General features: G+C 30.9%; 1 long non-coding RNA gene across 1 annotated transcript; it reads left to right on the forward strand.

Annotated features, from left to right (window-relative positions):
- The first annotated feature begins 3257 nt into the window (after positions 1 to 3257).
- On the forward strand, positions 3258 to 20356 carry LOC129911903 (uncharacterized). Its single transcript, XR_008771711.1, has 3 exons — positions 3258 to 3503; positions 19982 to 20093; positions 20238 to 20356. It is a non-coding gene; the product is annotated as an uncharacterized LOC129911903 (long non-coding RNA).
- The last annotated feature ends 3814 nt before the right edge of the window (positions 20357 to 24170 follow it).

The raw sequence follows: 24170 nt of genomic DNA on the forward strand, positions 1-24170 counted from the left end.
TTTTTTTTAACTATTTTCCAAAATAATACAATTTTTCAATATCGATCAGGACCCTTTTCTATGTAAGATAGGAGACTGAAAATTCAACAGTATGATACCAATAGGATGTGGAACCAAACTAGGAGTGGCCCAACGTTTATTTAAAAATTTTATTTTCACATACAAGCGTGAACCACCTTAACTTGCACTTGTAGGAAACTGTCTTTTTAACCGTTCAATACAATTAAAGGTTTCAGCTACATAATAAATAAATGCAAGTATGCAAGTGTGCCCCAGGGCACCGTTATTTCTCCCACTCTCTTTCTCATTTTTATAATTTAGTCCATTTCAGAAACTTCTAATCCACTTAACTTGATTGTTGATGATAGTTTTCAAGTTTTTCATATTATACACGTTTCTTGGACTGAGTACAAAATCAAGCTGTAAAAATGATAGGTGATAAATCCATAACTGAAACAATTACGTCCCATGAGCATCAGCATAATGTCTCATGTCGCACGTTGTTCAATGTCGTAATTTTTTGAAGCTATGTTGTATGTTCCGATAAAATAGCTCGATGGATTCTTTCCCTCAAACAATTTAACCGTAGTACTCGCGCTGCAAGGAATGCTCATAAATTTACCTTCCAGTTCGCACAACTTGAATGTGGAAAGCGTTACCCGCTCTGTTTTTCCATCCAATTTTAAAACTCAGAACTTCAAAAAATAGGTATGTTCCTGAGTTATTTCTATATATTTTTCGGGTTTAGTTGTTTTTGTTTCAAAACACAAGATGTTGAAAAAACTATGAAAGGAGAATGGGCAAGTTTGTATGAAACGTGGACGTTAAGCGGCCAGGAATGAATTTGTTATTTTTTGATGTAATTAAGGTTTACATATATTGTGCAGAAGTTTTATCCCTGTGACGTATTTCAATAACGGATAAAATGCATTTTTGCATTTAACACTTTATATATGTCTCAATGTTATAACTCAATTGTGTATTTTAAGTGCAAAATATTATTTTCTGTCATTTTCCCTGAGTCTGAAGACCTTTATCTTGAATATCCAACCACTAGAACCCAAACTATAAGCATTTTAAAACAACAAATTCAAGCCTATTTTTAGAGTTTTGTTGTTCAATTTTTTGTTACTTTGAATTGTTTGAAAACATTCGAACCTGAAATGGTTGTCTTAAAAATCTTATATTATGAGTTCTATTGGTCGGATTTTCAAGATTAATGTCTTCATGCTCAGGGAAAATGACAGAGCATCATATTTTAAATTCCTTTTAAAAATATAAATCAGTTTTTCCTTCATACATTGAACAATGCATTAACAATACTAATACTGCATTATCTTGCATTCTTAACGCAATACAGCGAAACGTCCATAGTAAAAGTTTTTCCTGGGCTATAATTCTTTCATTTGATACCAATTTTATTGATGGCCGCTCAACGTCCAAAATGCCCATTCTCCTTTAGTTTTTAACTAGATAGAGGTCAGGGGTGTGAAAATCTAAAATCATAAAAAGATAAATGTAACTGGAATGTATCGAAATTTCGTTTTCATTATTCGCATTGAACTTAAAAAAAATAAATTCCATTCCATGTAGAAATAAACAACCTCTCAAGTTTATTTATCAGTAAATACAAAAATCCATTTACATTATTTGTTCCAAAAAAGTATGCCGAATTTTCGCTTCTGATAGTCTTACACAGTTCCGTTTATTTCATATACCTACCTATGTCCATTCAAAAATACCAGCACTTTACTTACTGTCCACCTTAATTCCATCAAATTAATATCCGACATTCATCTTACCATTGATTAACCATTATAGTTTCAATTATGGCACGTATTGATGCAGTAAGTGCACACGCATCTTATATCACCTCCGATCGATGAATATTAAATAAAAAAACCTCCAGCAAAGGATTAACCCCATCTAAGAAGAAGAGAGGCCTACGCTACTACAACTGCTTGTATAGATGACAACGCTTACGGTTGCTCTTCTGTTGTCGTTGTGTTGTGCCGGACAATAAGCAGCTTGAAGCATAATCCTGAATTTATGGTGGTAAATATTTTGACATCATCATCGCAAGCTCTGTGGTCTCTGAGATGGTGTGATCCGATAGTGTTATTACATTTACATAATACTTACGCGTTTCTCAACTATCTCACTACTACTTGTTGCTTGTAGATACCATAGCTCTTATGACAAAAGGAGTTGGGGATACAGAATAAAGCATCAGTAGATCCCAGAAGGAGGGCATTGAAGTAATTTGAGCTCGGTACTCATGAATAAGTAGTGTTGTCGATTTAATTTTTGTTCTTCTTTTTGGGTTCTATACTTATATGCAGAGACACTTTAGCATGAGCGGGCATACACTCATCATAAAGAGTTGAAACAGTAGCTCAAAGGATCATCTTAAGATCGTGTTCCTTTGATCTATGCTGATGTGCGTTGACAAGTTAAGTGGAAGTGCGACTAAAATCAATCAATCTCTCTTGACTCAACAAAGTCCTGAAAGTACAGCAATTGCGATTGAGTTCACACCCAGAACGGGGGAGTTAAACCTCTTTTACTGATAAAAAACGATCGTGTTGACAGTTCTAACTAATAACATGTTGCACCAGAAATGTCTGCATCCCTTTTTTTGTCGTTAACCAAATGTCAAGATATGGCTATTCCATGTGGAATTCTCTGTTATAAGGTAAGATATACGCCATATGTGTTTTTTAAGGATATTAGATTGTTATGAAAGGTTCTGTTCAGAAAATTATATGGAAATCAACTATATCGAGTGTGTTACTGTAATAAAATGTTTTCTCGTGTACCGCAAATGCAACAACATGGTATTATGAGTCTGCGAAGCATGAAATGAGAATTCTTTAAGACATATGGTATATTCTGGAATGAATGTATGGACAGAGAAAAACTTACTTAAGAAATAGAAAGAAAGTAAGGAAATTATAAAGAAACAATGTCATATTGTCCATATGGAAATGCATTGCATTAAATACAATTATGGAGAAACAAGAATAGAAATGACCCTTTTCATTTTAAATTGAAATATTTAATGATATCTATTCAAATCATCATGGGCTGTATTAGAATAATCAAGAGATATTCTTGCTAAACTCAACTTTTCGTCTTGGATTTCATTATCATACGCTCTTAAGAAAAATTGAGCAATTTTTGAAGAAACACTTTGAATCTACTTTAAATATCAATACAAAAAACAGCAATTAAAAAATATTAATTTTTGAAACAAAACAAGCAAAGAACAATTAATTTCTGTTTTAATAAATATTTGATGTTATTGGAAAAACCATAACAACTTTACAAAAACTAGGAATTCGTAAGACAAAACTTGAAATGAACAACACTGAAATGCAAGTTTGGCTTCAGGAGCTTAGCTTATGAAGGAGAAGTAGAAATTGAAGACAATCAACATTCCATAACTATAATCGTTAAAATCGCTTTCAGATTTCTAAAATAAGTGGTGAAACATTTTTTCGGTAAGTTATTGCGATTTTATTTTGAAAATTTTATTTAAGATTTTTTTAAATTCTTAAAGAAATTTTTATATTGTAGACTTAAAGCCTACAGAGTTAAAAAAATTCTGTGTTTTAAAATGTTGGTCATAAGTAAACCTTTGAGGAAACTTAACCTTAACCACATTCCAATTTTTTAGAGGTTTCATTCAGTGCATCGTAAAATAAATAAAAATAAAATGACGAATTCATGTTTTGCTAAATTTTGAGTCATTCCCCCTTATGGTGTAAGTGTATCAGTTCAGCTTCAGATATCGATTCAAAGGTCTTTCGCATACACTTATAACTTATAAATCTGGTTAGCTAAAATAAATGTTAAATTAAGGTTTAAAATATACTCTGCCAAAATGTAATGGGGTCTCATAGGCTTTTTAAATTTTTGTTTAAGTTAATTGGACAAGTTTAAGATGACCTAATGTACCTTCTATTAAGACTAAAATAGCTTCATTGGATACCGATAGACTAAGAAAGCGAGTGCCAGAATTGAGGGATTAACTTTTTTCACATTTATTCTAATATCATGTCTCATTGTTACTCGATATTTCTTCTATTAAAATCCTAAAGTCGATTTTATTATTATAATTACAAAAAAGAAACTATCATCACTTGTGCATTCGTAAGAATGGCAATGATTTTTTTTTAGTCAATCTATCAATCAAAATATTTTTGCTGAAGGTAGGATATATGGAAAAGAAAATATTTTAAATTAGTTTCGCTTTTTCACAGGTTTCTGTATTTTAGATAGTCATTTATCTTGCTGTCAATCACTTTGAGAAAATGTTCCCATAGTGAATGCTCATAGATAATTAAATTGTTCTTTCAATTCGCGTATCGTGTTGATGTTAGAGTTCTTGTTAATTGTGTTTTAAAATCCTTGATGCGTGAACTAACGTGAAAAGCGCGAATAAAATCATTTTCCTTAAATGATTACTTCCGTCAATGTTTTTATGCAGGTGTAAAAAAAGGAAATAACTAAACGTTCAAAGGCATTTGTTCTGATGATGCCCGTGATTGATAACAGTTTTTGTGTCAGGTTTATAAAAAGTGAAAGTTTAAGTGAAAATAAATTTTAGGACCTATATAGATATCTTTCTTTTGCTTAGTATTGAGAATGATGGGGAATACTTTGTCAATAACTGATCATGATCAAGTATTGATGCATCCTTCGACGGAAATTCGGTTTTTTCTTCCTTAGGTATATATTTTTTTAAATTTATTTTTTCGAAAAAGGTTTGGCGAATTTTAGCAAATAATATTAATTTGGCTTTGGAAAATTTTGAAAGTCTGTACCCAAATATTACCTGAATATTTAGAAATTCTTTTTTTTTTTCTTTGAAAATGATTTGAATGCCATTCTTCTTCAAATAAAGTCACAATATTTGATTTGTGTGCATCTATTCTTGCAGAAAATGAATTTCATTCAAATTCTTTGCCAATTCCATTGGAACCCAAGTTTAATATAAAATTCTTCAAGTCTCTTCGGACAAATTTTGAAAAACTTAGAAAAAATATCCTTTCTTTCTTTTCCTTTTTGGAAGAAACTACTTCATAACTGAAATAATAGTTGCATTCACTCATTGTGCGATGGTACTGGCTATGTATATAAGAGTTCTTATTCTTCGCATATATATTTTTGCAAAGTGAATTATGGCCTTTCACACCAGGATCCATGACAATAATGCAATATCCGTCTAACACTTTACAGCTCGATGAATTTAAGAATGGATAATGGCATTTTTGTTCTTCTGTCACTCACATCACACTATTCAAAGATACAAGATAATATAGTCTTCAAAAAAAAATTGTGCACTATTTGGGTGTTCCAATATCGAAGGATATCTATGACACTGATACACAATGATAACTATAAGAAAGTAATATACAAAGCTGTCGAAACACCATCATTGTTTACCAGCAGGAGATTATCAACTTTAACAATTGAACATCCAACACTCATGTGTGATTTGTAATTTTGCCTGAATGAGCACTTTATTCTTTTGAAAAAAATTATGCAAAAATATCTAGTCTTTTAAGAAAATAATTCTTACATTTATATTACATGTATCTTCTGAAGGATGAAATTTAAAGAAAATAGTCTTATGTGAATGTTTTGTTTGATTTTGCCGTCAAGAATATTTTTCGCACTTAATGGATATTTCGAGATTCGTGTCTGAGATAGAAATAAAAATATTTTTTTAAAGTTATACGTACGAATGTGCCGACAGTGAAATAGAAAATATTTTTTTTAAACGAAAGAAAAGAAATCGCATAATAATCCAACAGAGCCGTTTTATTTCTAAAAAAATCCTTGCTTTTCATTTTAAGAAGAATTTTTTGTGAATAATTCAACTCTAATGATAAGTTATCTGGATTGGAGAAGCTTACAAACTTAGTTTGCCACTTTATCGATAGAAATGTTGAAGATATTTTAGTTATTAGTTTTTGTTTTCAAATTTAAATATTTCTCTAAGAAGGTCAAAAGTAGCTCTTAAATGGTGAACAGTTCCAAAAAGAAATACCTACGGCAGAGAAAATAATTTTTTACTTCCAGAAACTTATCTGAAAGAAATAACATTATAAATACATTTGGAAAGGGCTTATCTTCAAAAAATAAAATTGAATTTAATTGAATTGAAAAAAAAAAATTGAGTTAGAATAAGGGAATTAAAAAGGGTAGGTACAACAACATGTAGCATAGAGTCGGACGGGGTGAGTGTTCTTTCGACTCTGAAGCACGATTCCAAGCGAAGTATAGAAGATTATAATACAGAGCTTTATCAAATTGCAAAGTTGCATATTTTGGCTACTCATTACAAATTAAAAATCATGTGTGCAATTAACACGTGGTAGAAGTGAAACCATAAAAAATCATTTTTCTTGCAAAAAAAAAAAATAAAATAGAAAAAATCTACCTATTTTTATTCTATCACCTTCAAATCCATGTTTTTTATATGACAACCTATATAAATATATAAAGAGCTAGAATTTTTTAAACTCGATGAAATTTCATCCAAAACCCAAAAAAAGAACATTTATTTTTATGTTCTCATGCTATTAAATCAATTTTTTTGTTTGACAACCTATACAAAATTTGATGTATAATGATGTATAAATCTTATTTCAAAGATGTCTACAAGAGAAGTTAGAATTTTTTAAAGTCAACCATGTCGAATTTCCAGACTGAGATTACGGTACTTCCTACACGGGTAGCTGGTCATCGCCAACTGATCTCCACAGGTGTTTTGAGGTATTTTTAAATTTTTTTCAACTTAAGATTGTGTAACTTGTACACAGAGAAAAACAGACCACATAAAATAGAACAAAAACAATAAGATTTATCTATGGTTTTCATCCAAGAAGGAAACCTTATTAAAACAATCGGGTTTTCCTTATTGTTTTAAAATCTGCAAAAAAATATAAAAAACGATGACCAGGCTGGGAATCGAACTGGAGACTTCAAATCATTAGTCGCCCACCTTACCACCTGAACCAACCTGCCATGAAAATATTGATCGCGATTTTTGTTCTAGTGCTAAGTTGCAAAAAAAAATCAACTTTTCAGTCAAATTTTAATAAGATTTTCTCTATAAAAATAATAACAAATCTCCTTAAAAAAACCTTATTAATCGTTGATTTTAATAAGATTTCCTTATGAAATGTATGGACGGTAAAACAATATGGCAATCTGTTAGTTTTTAGCGGGTCATATTTTTCTCTGTGTAGAGCACGTAACGTTATGTGTGATATATCAAATAAAAGGTTATGTTATCAGCATGCGTATTAAAGTTGAATCAAATTTGTATGTGCACTAGATCAAAAGATATAACGTGTGTTGGAAAAGAACATATTTTTACCGTTATCTCCGAATTTTGAATATGAAGTTAATTGAAATTATGTACAATTATAATTTATTTAATTACCTATCTACAGTACAAATTTCATTCATCTATCTATTAAAACAAAAAAGTTATAACAAGTTGAAGTTGTGTCGCGTTTTCGTTTCATCTTGTTTCAAATCACTACGATACTAAAGAAGTTTTCAAAAACTGTATTATTTTTTCATTTTAATTACATTATTAATGAAAAACCAAAAAGTCAAACTGCGCACCCTTGCCCCTACATAGGGTTAAGCCCAACTAACAATTTTACTTCCACAAGGGTCTAACGAAGCTGTTTCGATTTTAGAAATATTGCTTGTATACGACCATAGAGAAGCCCATCTGGCCCACCCGAGAAGCTTGATAGGCCTTAGAAGAGTCATATGCAAGTTGATTGGAGAGACTCATAACATGTCTTTAATGCCTTATAGAAACGAGCAACATTTGAAATTTGAAAATGTGTGTTATTGTTGCAGGCTTTTATTTTTATTTAGAAGCTCTGAGTAGACTTGTCGAAGGATTGTGAAAGTCTAAACGAGGTATATCCCAAATAGAATAAAGAAAAAAAAATATTTCTTTTTCATTTTATTTTTTTTTTGTACCTATTACATTTTATTTTTTCATTTTCTTCTTTGTTTTCGATCCAGACAAGTTTTGCTTCTGAAATTAAATTTCCAAACACAATTATATTGAGAAAACTTCTTACTTACTTGACGCATTTTGCTGGATTTGAACCACCTACATCCTGATTGATAGTCCGGTACCTTACCCATCGAGCTACTCAGGTATATAATAAAAGAGTTTCAAATTTGGACTAGTTGAAACCAGAGCTTCCTAAGGGCTTCGATTTAACTTCCTGATGAGTTGCACTATCTTAAAGAATATGGTGCCATTTGTGTTTTTTTTTTCAAAGTTATTATTTTTGGTTATTTTCTGTTTTTTTTTTTATCTTGTAAAAAATTATTTAATAAAGACTAAATAATATTATATACTCATTGTCAAACCATGTCATTTTTGAGAAGATAAAAGAGAATAACTTGTTACTCAAGAACAATTTTTTTCTGGAATATCTGAAAAATTCGGTTTTTTTTAGACTTTAGAGGTTTCACCCGGATGCCGTCAAGCCCCATTTTTCCGAAGCAGAAAAAAAATCGTTAATTTTTTTGGGATTTTGGCTTTTTTTTTTTAAATTAGAGAGTTAACTTTGTTTTGAACTTAGATAAAAAATCTTAAATGTCCATCACTACTTTATAGTTAAATAAGTGGAGAAGATTAAAATCTTGTTTTCCTTTCTTCTCCACTTACTTGAATATGAACTCCGAATTGGTCAGTAAACCATTTTTAATATCACTATTTTAAACCAACTACCGATATGAAAAGATTCACTTTTTCATTTATTTCTTTATAACAATGAATAAAAAAAACCAAAAATGGTCACCATAATGGCACTTATCCAAATATTTCTTATTCTCATGAGTTTGCCTGACAGTTTAAAAAATTTAGCTTGTACTCACTTTCACAGGGCTTCTAGAAATAAAATTAGGGAGCCTAACTTCGCTTAGGCAAACTTATAAAATTAAATGCTTTTTACAATGTTTTGCTTGTACTTAAAGGACTTCTACAAATATAAATAAATATCTCCTAACTTCGCTAAGGCAAACATATAAAACTAAAAGCTTTTCGCGCATGCGCCGGAAATAGAACTTCTTTTTTTCTCACACAGAGATGCAAAACATACAATTATGTAAGTCGTTATATTTGAAAGTGATATTAAACATAATTTTCAATCAAAAACAATGATTCAACAATTTTTTAATTCAAATATTAGAATGGAGTAACTATAACACATTTATTTTGTGGAATATTTGTTTAAAAAGGCAAAACCGTTTAACTGCGGTTTGTTTGAAATTCAACGTAATTTTTTTTTAAATGAATATCACGACTCATATACTATTGACATAATTTTGGTAATATAGAACTATAATAATAAATGCATTTAAGGCAATTGTATAAGTTGTAGGTACTTCTACCATACTAAAAAACCTACCTAATTTTTGAGTCTAATAATTTTAGAATTGGATTAAAAAAAATACATAGCATTCATAAAGATTTTGTAAGCAGTTCTAATACAATTTCTTTTGCAAAGCCATTTAAAAGAAGTCAGTTATTGGCTTTTATTTCTTGTGCTTCTACAATGGAATTTCATGTGGCCATATTGAAATTTAAACGAAATGTTTTCATTAATGCTTGTAGAAATTTTTAAATTCCTTTTGCACTAGGTTTCTAGGAAGCGGTTAACGAAAGTTAAGCCTCGGAAGTTTGAATTTTCGATTCACAAACTAAATATAAGCCCTGTAGAGATATTAGCTGCAAGAAATTAAAGATCCTAACCTTGTGGAAGTAAAATTGTTAGTTGGGAGTGTACATATTCTTGTAGGAAATTGAACGCTCTACAAAAAAAAACCTATACACTTTTTTTGTTTATCTATGTCTATCTGTTTAACAGATATTTGAGGTCCAAATATCGAGAAAATCTTTAAAAAATTGTTTTTTGTTCTTAATTTTGTAACAAATTGAAAAATTATAATAATCAAACGCGTAAGACATACCTATTCTTGTAGAAAACAGATTGCTCCACAAAAAAGGTATTGTTATTTTTTTTCATTAATCTAACCATTCTAAAGGTATTCGAGGTCAAAGTTAAAATAAATTTTAAAAACATTTTTTACTTTTAAAAATTTTCCAGATCACTGAAAATTTGTTATTTTCAAATTAGCAAGATTTATTCTTGTAGGAGCTTAAACGTTCTACATTTCCAAATACTTAATTATTGTCATTCGCGAGAAATTAACTATGCGTACACTTCCCCGCTGCGAACACTTACCCCGTCTGACTCTAGTGTACAATTTCTGAAGAAAAAGTTTAGAATTCAAAGTGGGGTCTCTGGTAGAATAAATCTCAACACAAAAAATGTTGTCTTGTGTTGAGATAAAATTAGTCAGTTTTTTTCTTCTATGCAAATATATTTTTTCGAATTTCTCGAAAAAATTCCTTCCCTTACCGAAAAAAATACATTTTAAAAAATTTTCTCCAAATCCAGTTTCTTGGAATTCTAGTAGCTGAATTGTTTTCAATCGAAATTTTTCTAAAGTTATACTTCTTTTCCGGCGTTTGTACAGACTGCAAATTTACTTTTTGTAAAGAATTTCATATGATCACAGCACCATCTATAACAGCTAGTTGCTAGTTGGTATACAAAATTTGAAGAAATTTTCATTAAATGCATTGGTAACTAAGAACCAACTTTCAGTTCTTCAAGCAACAAATTTAAGCTTTCGAATATTGAAATTCAAAATAATTAAAATATTTGTGACGTTATTTATCTCAACATGTGGTATGTGGAAAATATAAAGGTAAATAACGACGCAACAAAAAAACATTATTTCCATGCCAAAATCAGAACAAAACATAAAGTATAGATATGGTTCACATAAACGTGTATAGAAAAGAAACCAAGAGTTTGTACATTCCGCATTTCTTTACTTACAATATTTTGGCAAACCCAATTTTCGAAAACCCAATTAATCGTATTTTTCATTCCCCTAGTAGATTTATCGTCCTTAAAATAGGATTTCTCTAGGTGTCAGGTACGATGCTCATTTTTTCCTATTGAAAATCAAACTGCTTCACAAAAGATGTTTCCTTCTCATCGATAATTACGATAACTGTAACGAATAGTAGTTCTGTTGATGAAAAAATCCTTTCCCCCTTTCGCTGTACGAGAATTTTTTGTCTTTTGTTTGGCAAAAAAAAAGTGAAAGAATAAACCTTTTTTAACAAATTTTCCGATCGGGAATTTTGGTAATAGGTTTTGAGTAAAAATGAAAGGATTGCCATGTCCTTTCACCGGAAATGTGTATAGATTTCATAAGAATACAGCGACAAATTATTGTCGCTGTAAGCGAAATCGAACTTAAGCCAGTAGGTATTGTTATTATAGAGGTCCTACAGAAATATTCGTACAATATGTTTTGCTTTTGTGTGAAGTAAATTTTTATTAAAGAAACTGTCATTAAGCTGCAGAACCGGAAGGAGATATACTTTTGCCTTTGGATTTATTAAAACCGCGCTTACCTTCGTGTATGTTCGCATACACAACAGGGACTCCATGTGAATTCGTCTGAGACCTGAGAGGCAGTAATTTGGAGGCACTGTATAGAAATTTGTAAAAATGTCAGAGGAGGATTAGTTTCAGGTTCAATGGCACACATCTGTGTGTTCCTTTGCCAATGTCAATTTAACTCAAACTCATACTGTGCCTGCTACTGCGTTGTGCATGATGCTGATTTAGGAGTGTAGACTTTTCTTCACAATTAAGTATTGTTCTCGGTTCGCGTATAGCTCGAAGCGTTTTTTTTTTTTCGTTGCTTTCTAAAGGACATGAAAACCTGTAGAGCGGAAAGTGGAATAATGGTGTTGGCTGCTTATGTACCTACTATATACCTAAAAAATGTCAAGTTGAAAACAAGTACTTGAACATTGTGAACACATTATGTACACTTCATAAGTTTTGCATTATTGTGTAGGTAAATAACAACAATGGAGAAACATGCAAATAAGAAGGTCAAAGAAGTTTATATACATAAATGAATACTATGACATAGTTGGAAGAAGAAAAATTGAAGTCTACTCGCCACTAGTTACTTTGTTGTTTTCGATTAAATCAATGAATAATGTCCTTGCTTTTGACAGTTCAAGCATTCGATTTTTAAATTGTATGACATTAATTAGCTTCTTCAAGATATAGCTAAATTCTTATACATAAATGGGAAACTCAAATAATAGTAGATTAACTAAAGCAAATTATTAGGGAACCCGGCCGAACAGCTCTGATTTTGATGATCTTTTTTTTCAAACGTGTCGGTAATTTTAAATACTTTAAAGTGTTGCCGTATTGTTTTTAAAAATTAAAATTAATTTTTTTTTCGTACCATTTTTTTTTGCAAATTTCATAAAACAAATTATACCAAAATATTCTCTAGGTAATTTAAGGAAAAAAATATATGGGAGTAAAAGACAATCTTCCATCATTTAAGTGATAAATGCAATTTTCTCACAAACTGACTTCAAACACAAAAAAATATTTTGAACATAACGGCAAAACCTACAATATTTTGCATACACGTTTTTAAAAAGCCAGAATCTCATTTCTGTCTGTTAAATTTAAATCCACTAAATTAAATCAAGAGTTTTTGAAAAAATGGTCCTCAACTCAGAATTTTGAAAAAAAAAACCTTAAAAAAAATTTTTAAATGACTTTTTCAAACTTTTTCGTAGTAAAATATGAACTTATTTTAATTTTTCGTTTTTAAAAATCAGAGCTTTTCGGCAGTGGGGTGTTTCCTAAGAATTGAAGATGGGTATACTTATTTAGACATTTTATAAGACAACCCGCACCAGAATGTCGAATAATTAGTCTAAGATAAATGGTTTATCTTCAATAAAGGTAACGACTCTACGCAAAACTCGGTCTTTTTGAGTGAATTTTTGCTCAAAAACTTACTTTTGTGACTGAGTGTACATATATCGACAAGCGCGGCTTATGATCCCACCAGAATGTAAATACAAAGGCTGTTTGGTACTGAAAAATAGCTTTTACCGAAAGTATTTCAAAAGATCAGTGGCTCTGACTACTGACCCTCCACTTAAGCTTATTCTGTTTACACAAAATCACTTCATTTTAGTCAAATGCTCCCATTTTATATCAAAATGAATGTTTAACAGCAAACCACTAACACAAGCCGATATTTCACTGAACATTTTTTTTTTACTTTTTGTGTTAAATAAAGTGCCAAGAAGGTAAAATCTAGAACAATATGAACAGCTGATTGAAAACTAAACATAAATAATAGAAAAAAAAATTAAGATTGTCGAAAAATCCGTCTAAATTCGCTCTAATCCGTCCTTGGTTTTACTTTCGTTGCAATTTTACTGGAGTTTTTGAATGAAATCCATTTTTGTTTTCGAAATTTTTATATCGAATTCCTTAAAATGAATCGAATTTTAAGCGATTTTTGTAATAAACATTGTGAAGACTGAGCAATGTGAAGCCAGAACTGCGACCTCAAAATGTTTGAACCAAACTTGTCTAATTCGTTTGTCCACCATTTGTCCATGTTTGTCCACCCTTCAAAAAAAATTTAATTATTATTATTCTTGTTATTTATAGGTAGTTTGAAAAATCGCCTAAAACGCTCAAATCGTTTATCCGCTTTGAGTTCTATATACAACCAAATTTGATCATTTTTCAAATTTTCGTTTAGGAGATATTCAAAAAACAAACTTTGCACTGAACATTATTTTAAAAATACTACCAAAAATCATCGTTTGTCCACCTTTAGGAGATATTCAAAAAACAAATTTCAAAATACCCATAGAAAAATACGTATACACCACAGTGTACCTACTGAAAATTTCAAAGTCCCTAAAATCCCCAAAAATTACTTTTTTTCAATAATTCATATGGCAATCGTTTGACCACCTCGAGAAATGGATACAATCAAAAAATTATCGTTTATCCAACCTACGCTAACGGATAGGAAATATTTAACCCTCTACTGCATGAATTAATATTAGCGGACGAAAAAATTTTAAAATGCTTTACATGGGTTCATTGGGTTGTTTCAAAACGGTTTTCATTAAAAAAATTTGTTTAAATTAATTTGTTTAAGAAATTTGTTTATAAGAAAAATTTGGCTTCGTATGCATTAAGGGGTAAGAAATTTTACTAATTTAATTTATTCAGATTATGAAAAGAATACAATTAAAAATATCAAAATATAAATATTTATCATTTAAAAACAAAATAAAGTAAAATAAATACATTGCATTATAAAAGGTTAAGAATTAATTCAAATTTTGCTCATTTTAAGACAATGAACCGAGAAAAGCAATTTGTTTTTGTCCGTTATATATATTTTTTCTTGTTCAAATTCTTTCCACTGTCGAAGTAAGTCTTGCTCAAACATTTTCACCCACTCCCAGATCTTACAAAAGCTAAAAAGTAATAAAATGATTGAAAAATATTATAGGTGAGCCCCCCTCCCCCTACAGTTTTTATGGTTACGCCGCTGGAAATGGGGTTAACATGAGAAAAATGTCTCTAAAAGCGAAGGGGCTCCATTTCTGAAGTAAAACATAGCTTCCAAGCAAAATAACAATGTAAAGAAACAAAATTTTCCAACAAAAAAATTAAACAGATTGTGTAGATTTACAACCCCTTAATGCATACGAAGCCAAATATGGCTTCCGTACTTTTTACCCTCCCAAGAACAGGCCAATAATTTTTTTACAATAAAAATTGGTTCATAGCATACACTTTACTTTCCAAACAAACGCAGTAATTAACACTTAAAGTATGAATATATTCTACACTTTCGATTTCAATGTACACGACTGATCGACTCACCTGTGATCATAAAATACACCTTTATTTTGGGTCGGACACACGAAAAAAACTATCTCTATGGGTTTTCAGAAACACAAAGAAGAGTATTGTATTTAATCTTTACCATTTTTTTGTAACAGAAAAGAGAAAAGTGCGTACAAACAGACGAAACCATATTTGGCTTCGTATGCAGTAGAGGGTTAAAAAACAAATTTTATACTCAAAAATTCAAAGTCCCCTAAAATCCCCAAATTAACTTTTTCAAAAATTCAAATTTCTATATCGTTTGTTTACATATACCAAAAATCGTCGTTTGTCCACCGGACGTTAAGAAGATATTTAAAAAAAAAAACAAATTTTGTACTGAAATTTGTACTTTGAATTTTTCAGCACAAAATTTATTTCTTAAATATCTTCTAAACATAGGCCGGAAAAACGACGATTTTTGGTATATGTTAACCACTCGAGGTGGACAAACGACAGAAATTTGAATTCTTAAAAAAAAAGGAATGTTTGGGGATTTTAGGGGACTTTGAATTTTTCAGTCCAAAATTTTCTTTTCAAAATATCTTCTTAACGTACGGTGGACGAACGACGTTTTTTGGTATATGTAAACAACTCGATGTTCAAAAACGACAGAAATTTGAATTTTTGAAAAAGAGTAATTCATACTTAAAAAATGTTAAAATGATATTGTTTTTTTTTTTTGGGTAGTGTTAAATCGTTGAAAGATTTGTCTTTTGTACCAGAGGTTCGGGTCTCTATTCCTAACAAGCACAAAGCTGTTTTCTTATGACAAGTAAAATAACCGTCCGTAAACCGTCTAAACACAACCAATGTTTTTTTGTTTAACAAAAAATTACTGCTACTAATCTAAACTAACCTTAATAAAGCAATAAACTTACCTTCAACAACCCTTTCAAAATGACAAGAAAAAAAACCACACTAAATACCTATGTAGGAATGTTCCAAGGACCGCTATAGCATTCAGCAAATAATTGTAAGAGCTCACGTGATACTTCCATATACGCTACCTACAATACAACCAATATCTGCAAAGCACCTGGACTTAAATGATATGTCCTACATTTCAGCACGATTTTAATTTATCGATTCGGCATCACCCTTTCATCAAATTCAAATCCATCATAATGTCAATAAACCTCCTAAAAGATCATTATAGATAAACAATACACTGACAGAATAACGGTTCCATTTTCCATATTCGAATTTGATATGTTTTTTCTTCAAGGCCTCATCGTAGTTCCAAATTATTCAAACGCTTTATATTACCTTCTTTATAACTGTGATCTGGAAATAGGAACCATTTGAAAAGAATCGTAAAACGAGACTATCTGTCTAAATACAAAACTTGCAGAAATGAAAATAATCTAACTGTATGGGAGAAGAAAAAGATTGTGAAATATGAAATTACTATAAAATAGAAAACGAAACTAGGTTTGCATAATACGGGACTTGCATAAGAACATACAAAAAAATAAGGTTATGCAACCCAAAACTGTGTCTTCTCCTTTTATTTGATCCTTCATCATCTATCGAATTACCTGGCGCTGCCAATACCACCTATGTACACAACAAAAGAAGTAATTTTCTCAAGATGTACGGAAGGACGACAACATCAGACGCATCACTCTGTAATTACGGAATCTTTCATAATTTTTCGTCCCCTCTCTCAGTAGCAGTAGTGAGCGGCGGCATCGGCATGCGTTCGAAACGGCAGATGAACGGACACAATGTGCATTCGATTCGATAATAATTCAAGAACGCATTCCATGATCGATTCATGCATATGGATAGGATATCCTCTTGAATTTCAATCAACCGAATATACATATAAGGACAATGGATTTTTTTTCTCGATGTAAGGACAATGGATGGATTTGCATCATCATTTTAGAAGTTGTTGTATAGGAAAATAAATTTTCATCAGTTTTTTTCTCCTATCTCAAAAAATAATGTCCTGAAGAAAATGAGTTCTTTGTATAAAAAAACCTAAACAGGACCTTTTCTGATGAGATAAAAACATTTACCATCAGATCTGTTTTGATTTAAGATATTTTTTTCGCAAAAGGACTCATGGTAAAAAAATACACGAAATGAAAAGGATCTTCCAGTCCATTATACTCTCAAGAGAATGTCGACCATTTTCCCCAATATTCATTTTCATTTCAGTTCAGGACGTTTCGCTCATCTTTAAAATAAAAAATGTTGCTTCGTCCAGGTAGAATGAAGAATAAATAACGAAAAGAGATTCCTTTTAGTTCCAGAATCTTTGGAACCTTCTTCAAACACAAAAGTTCATAGAGTTCATTATCATTTTTCATATAAATTAGTTTGTGTTGTCCTGGGTCCTTTCGTAGGACGTTTTTTTTTTCTTGATCGAGTTGTTGTTGTTGATATTAAGGGTGCTTTATACTAAAATGCTTATATAGGACAAGAGGATGCACTTAGAGTTTCCCACGATTTGTAGAGAAGTTCTCACGTGAGGTTTTTCGGAATGACAACAAAAACAAGGGAAATATTAAAATGCATGGGGATCAGCAAAAACTGTCCTCTAGCGAAGTTTACCGTTTTTTTTTCTTCTTGAATAAATATGTATGTAGGTAGAAAAGGAAGAAACGTTGGGAATATTGTAATTTTTTCGGTATGTTTCTGACGTATGCATACTAGCGTATATGTTGATTGAGAAGAGTAACTGAAGATAAGATAGCTGGATCTTTTAAATGGAAGGGGACATAATTCACAGTTCCGTGGTGTCACGGGAATGGGCTATTGTGCCTTATGGCTACTGAATATAACACTTATTATGCTTTGTCATGCCATTAATAGTGTTTAGTCTTTTTTGTCGATGCTCTTCCTGTTCATTTGGAATTGAATTTGTGTGAAAAATAAACAAAACACGATCAAATTTTATTTTATGGGACGAAAAAAAAACTTTTCGTTCACTACCTTAAAAATTGAGTCTTTCCAAAGGCCATCATTAACGGCCACCTGACGTAATGCTTTGTTTACCCTAAACACAAATTAAGTTAAGTACCCTTCCTTCAATTAGATACACAGAGCAATAATTTATTTTCGATATACACACATCTGAAACAATAAAGTGTATTTACTTTGTATTGAAAAATAGTTTAAGTTATGCAATAATTATGCAGAAAACCTTCGGTACAGTTAAAAATAAAATTTAGCAAGGGTAATTTTTCAAATTAGCCCCATTTTTGTTTCTGGGCGTTATTTCCCAACATATTGGATCGTAATGTTTCAGAAAAAGTTATCAGCAAACCATATTAAATTTATTTACTAATTGTCTTCCTAAATCCTATAAAAATTCTCTATAAGGTTCAATAAATATCACCGGCACACAAAAAAAAATTGTCATGTACCAGGAACCAGACCTATCTTTCTACATGTTTTTAGGAACGCTGAATCCGAATTTTAAGTCCGTTTGGCCCGGTCACCCTCCAGTTTTGAGCTGTGACTGCATTTTGTTTCAAATTTTATGACTTTTTTGGAGTTTTTTTTTGCATTTTTCTCAAAACTGAAGGGTGTTCGGGCAAAAAATTCGAATTCAGCGGGTCCAAACACATAAAGAAAGATAGGTCTGGTTCCTGGTACATGAAACTTTTTTTTTGTGTGCCGGGGATGACAACATGTCGCGACAGTGCAAGCACACAAAAAAAAAATTTGTATGTACCAGGAACCAGACCTATCTTTCTATATGTATTTGGATCCGCTGAATCCGAATTTCAAGTCCGTTTTGCTCGGTCTCCCCCCAGTTTTGAGAAAAATGTAAAAAAGACCCCAAAAAAAGCAAAAAATTTCCTTTTTTGAGTTTTTTGCATTTTATTCAAAACTGGAGGGTGACAGGGCCAAACGGACTTTAAATTCGGATTCAGCGTGCCCAAAAACATATAGAAAGATAGGTAAGGTTCCTGGTACATGACACTTTTTTTTTGTATGCCGGTGTAATTAATAAATCAAATTGTTTTGAGACTCATTTTCAAATTTTATAGTTATGAGTTTTTTGTGATTCCCAAGAAGTGAAATCTAAGTTTTTTAAGGTCTAAAATGAACGGTATACCTAGAAACTTGACATATGTGGTGTCCAAAACGGAAAAGGTTTTTTTTCTCAAATACGCTAACAATTTTGATATAAAAAATACATTTAATGTACCTATCTAGTTTTATTTTTGACTTACCTTGAAAAAAAAAATGTTTTTGGATTGGACATTTTTTTTTAACACGATTTTTGAAAACTGTACCTAAGTTAAATTTTTTTAAACTTTGGTTTTATTTTTTATTTAAATTTGAAACTTTTTATAAAAAAAATTTTGTTTCTAAAAATTCGTTGCTATAAAGACACAACAGGACGATCCTAAAAATTAAGAGTTAAAAACTAATTTTACCTCGTCAAAAACTATTGTGTTTTTAAATACAAAACAGCTGTTTGAAACATCCTCGGGGAACAATTTTAAATTTTCCGTCTGTAAAGATGTTTCTCTTTGTTTGGGGTGATATTTCTCTAACTAAAATAAAGTTTATTATGAAAAAGAAAAATCTGAGTCTTATGTATTTAATTTTTCCAAAAAAAATTCAAAACAAGTTGGGGCTTAATTTCACTAGGGCGTAATTTCATTATGAAAAATATCCCAGTTTGAGGCCTGATTTGTTATTTCATTTTTTTATTTGGGACTTTAATTCCTTTGGCTTAATTTCGCGAAGCTAAATAAATCAATACGTACCATTTTGCTATCTAAGAGGACAAGCAGAAGCTTTTCCAGGTAAGCTAGTAAAATAAACACCATTTTGAAAAAAAAAAAAAAAATAGCATAACATTTCTTAAGAATGTCTTTAAATGAACCAGTAAATATTATTTACGTAGCTTATAATAGCAAGATCCCAAAATTGAGGTACTTCTCATTGATAATTTATAAACCAACATTCAAATACATTTCTCGTATAAATTATTTTAAATTTCTTACAAAAAGGCGGGCTCAAGTCAACCCAGAAATCAGATCTAATACGATGCCTTAATAGTCTGAATGGTTATTATATTTCAACGATCCCTATTTTTTAAAATTAGTTTTTTTTCATAGGTAGGCATCTAGCCGTCCAAAACCCTTAGATCTATCATAATAGTACGGTAACATACCAACAAAACAAGTTCCCAAGGATCAGGATAAAAAATTGGAACAATATGCATTGAAGGTAGGTACATATATCTACAAGGAAATGATATACATTTATGCATATAAATGTTGAATTAAATCATTCAACAAAAAACCACATTAATTTTCATTTAAAATTTAAATAAGAACTCGCCATGGGAATAATTTGTACTGGTACTTTCAGAAATTAAAAATGTCACTTTTACTTGAATAAAATAAAAACCAACGTCAACATTGGACCAGTTCCAGAAGATCGATAAATAGGTGTGACTGTGACTAAATTAGCTTCATGTATAGCGTATAGGTGATATTTTATTTTTTACTTTATTAAAGAAATACAATTTTTATTATAATAAAAATAAAATTGTGATTTAATTTTTAAAAATTAGCACCCAAAAAAAAAACATAACCAGTATTTTGTCTGTTTACTAAAAAGTGCTGCTTTTTTTTGTTTTTTGAGTAAAAGACATTAGTCATACAAAAAATTCTATTAAGGTGGGAACTATACACATATACACCTAAGTGTATATGTGTATAATAAGTTGAAGTTGCCCAGTTAAATTTTCTGACGGCAACTGCGAGAGCCCTGTAAGTTTGAGAATTTTCGCAAGATTTCAAAAGTTCCTAATTATAAAAACTCTCAAAAATCTCCTTAAAAGAGGTTAAAAAAACCGAATAAGACTCCCAACTCATGTTTCATTATATTTTCATTACTATAACTCAAGTTTCTGTAAAAAAAATTCAACTACCAAAAACAACCACTTTTTAGAAGGTTTATGAGGAAGTATTTAATTTGAATTCGACTTTTTCAACACTTCTGTCAATTTCTAACAAGTTGCAGTAGATTTTTTATCTAAATAATTTAAGCTGTAAATTGAATGTGATTGAATAAGTTAAGCAGTGGCGTAACTAACCCTTTGGGGGCCCTGTATCCACATTTCTTGGAGGCCCCCTTCATCTGCTAGACTTGGATACAGCCTTAAGCCTTAACAACATTGCATTGGTTCGAAAAGTGAAAATTTGCAAACGCATTTTTGTATAGTTTTCCGGACTGTTTTGCACAAAATTTGAAGTAACCCAGACCGAAATGCAATGCTGAAACCTCGGATTTTCAGCTGCATTAGTTTTCTACAAAATCGGGAATGTAAGCGATTCATTTCGGTCTAGGTTACTCCAAAGTCTGAAAAAAAAAATTTTTAATTTTGCAAAACGCTAAAATCCTTGTTTAATTTAACCCATCGAAATATTTTAACGTTGACTTTAAAGTAAGATTCTGGATTTGAAATTCTTATTTAATTACTTCTGTTAACTCATCAAAAGAGCGCTTCGTTATGTTCCTGCTTTTATTTCTGAAAACATGTCTCACTTCCATGAGACATGTCTCATGAGAAATTTCTAATGAGAAATGTCTCATGATAAATGTCTCATGAGAAATGTCTCGAATGAAATGTCTCGAGAGAAATGTCTCTAGATAAATGTCTCTAGATAAATGTCGCTAGATAAATGTCTCTAGATAAATGTCTCTAGATAATAGTCGCTAGATAAATGTCGCTAGATAAATGTCTCGAGATAAATGTCTCTAGATAAATGTCGATAGATAAATGTGGATTGATAAATGTGGATAGATAAATGTGGATAGATAAATGTGGATAGATAAATGTCGATAGATAAATGTGGATTGATAAATGTGGATTGATAAATGTCGATAGATAAATGTGGATAGATAAATGTGGATCGATAAATGTCGATAGATAAATGTGGATAGATAAATGTCGATAGATAAATGTCGATAGATAAATGTCGATAGATAAATGTGGATTGATAAATGTGGATCGATAAATGTCGATAGATAAATGTGGATAGATAAATGTCGATAGATAAATGTGGATTGATAAATGTGGATAGATAAATGTGGATAGATAAATGTCGATAGATAAATGTGGATTGATAAATGTGGACTGATAAATGTCGATAGATAATTTTTTTTACCCTTTTTCAAAATCCCGAGATATAGGCGTTGGAAGTTGGGGGTGCGAAAAAGCTTCTGGGAGCTGAACGCTTTGACCTAGAGACATGGGAGTGGTGCCATATGAAAGCTTATATTCTCAGCTACCCGATATAAACGTCGATAGATAAATGTCTCAAGATAAATGCGGATAAATAAATGTGGATTGATAAATGTGGATAGATAAATGTCGATAGATAAATGTCGATAGATAAATGTGGATAGATAAATGTGGATAGATAAATGTGGATTGATAAATGTGGATTGATAAATGTCGATAGATAAATGTGGATCGATAAATGTCGATAGATAAATGTCGATAGATAAATGTGGATTGATAAATGTGGATCGATAAATGTCGATAGATAAATGTCGATAGATAAATGTCGATAGATAAATGTCGATAGATAAATGTCGATAGATAAATGTCGATAGATAAATGTGGATTGATAAATGTGGATCGATAAATGTCGATAGATAAATGTGGATAGATAAATGTGGATAGATAAATGTGGATTGATAAATGTCGATAGATAAATGTGGATTGATAAATGTGGATAGATAAATGTCGATAGATAAATGTCGATAGATAAATGTCGATAGATAAATGTCGATAGATAAATGTGGATAGATAAATGTCTCAAGATAAATGTGGATTGATAAATGCGGATAAATAAATGTGGATTGATAAATGTGGATAGATAAATGTCGATAGATAAATGTCGATAGATAAATGTGGATAGATAAATGTGGATAGATAAATGTCGATAGATAAATGTGGATAGATAAATGTGGATAGATAAATGTGGATTGATAAATGTCGATAGATAAATGTGGATAGATAAATGTGGATTGATAAATGTCGATAGATAAATGTGGATAGATAAATGTCGATAGATAAATGCCGCTAGATAAATGTCGCTAGATAATTGTCTCTAGATAAATGTCGATAGATAAATGTCGATAGATAGTGGTATAATCGGGTTTTTGGATTTTTTTCAAAATTCCGAGAAAATCCAGTTTGAAAGTTCGGGTAAATTGTTTTTTTTTCGAAAAATCCCCGAACCTTTGAACGCTCCTGGAAGCTAAGCCGCTTGAGAGAAATTTTTGGCAGTGATGCCAAATGGTAGCTTGTGTCATGGGATTACGCTTTGCACATTGTTAGATTTTTAAAAAGCTCATCTTCCATGTTAAACCGCCAAATCATGCCTATTTTTTCAGCATCGGGCTTAAATTTTTTTTTAACCTTTAAGTTCTCCCAGTTTGAGAACCCGTGGACCTACAGTGATGGGAGTTGTACCCAAATGTAGGTTAGAGTCCCCGTTACCTTTGGGTATCAAAAACATTTTTTTACCCTTTTTCAAAATCCCAAGATATAGGCGTTGAGTTGAACGCTTTGACCTAGAGACATGGGAGTGGTGCCATATGGAAGCTTATATTCTCAGCTACCCGATATAAATGTCGATAGATAAATGTCTCAAGATAAATGTGGATTGATAAATGCGGATAAATAAATGTGGATTGATAAATGTGGATAGATAAATGTCGATAGATAAATGTCGATAGATAAATGTGGATAGATAAATGTGGATAGATAAATGTGATAGATAAATGTGGATAGATAAATGTGGATAGATAAATGTGGATTGATAAATGTGGATTGATAAATGTGGATAGATAAATGTGGATTGATAAATGTGGATTGATAAATGTCGATAGATAAATGTGGATAGATAAATGTGGATAAATAAATGTGGATTGATAAATGTGGATAGATAAATGTCGATAAATAAATGTCGATAGATAAATGTCGATAGATAAATGTGGATAGATAAATGTGGATAGATAAATGTGGATTGATAAATGTGGATAGATTAATGTGGATAGATAAATGTGGATAGATAAATGTCGATAGATAAATGTGGATAGATAAATGTGGATTGATAAATGCGGATAAATAAATGTGGATTGATAAATGTCGATAGATAAATGTTGATAGATAGTGGTATAATCGGGTTTTTGGATTTTTTTCAAAATTCCGAGAAAATACAGTTTGAAAGTTCGGGTAAATTGTTTTTTTCGAAAAATCCACGAACCTTTGAACGCTCCTGG

The sequence above is a fragment of the Episyrphus balteatus genome, chromosome 2 (assembly GCF_945859705.1).
Source record: "Episyrphus balteatus chromosome 2, idEpiBalt1.1, whole genome shotgun sequence".
Lineage (NCBI taxonomy): Eukaryota > Metazoa > Arthropoda > Insecta > Diptera > Syrphidae > Episyrphus > Episyrphus balteatus.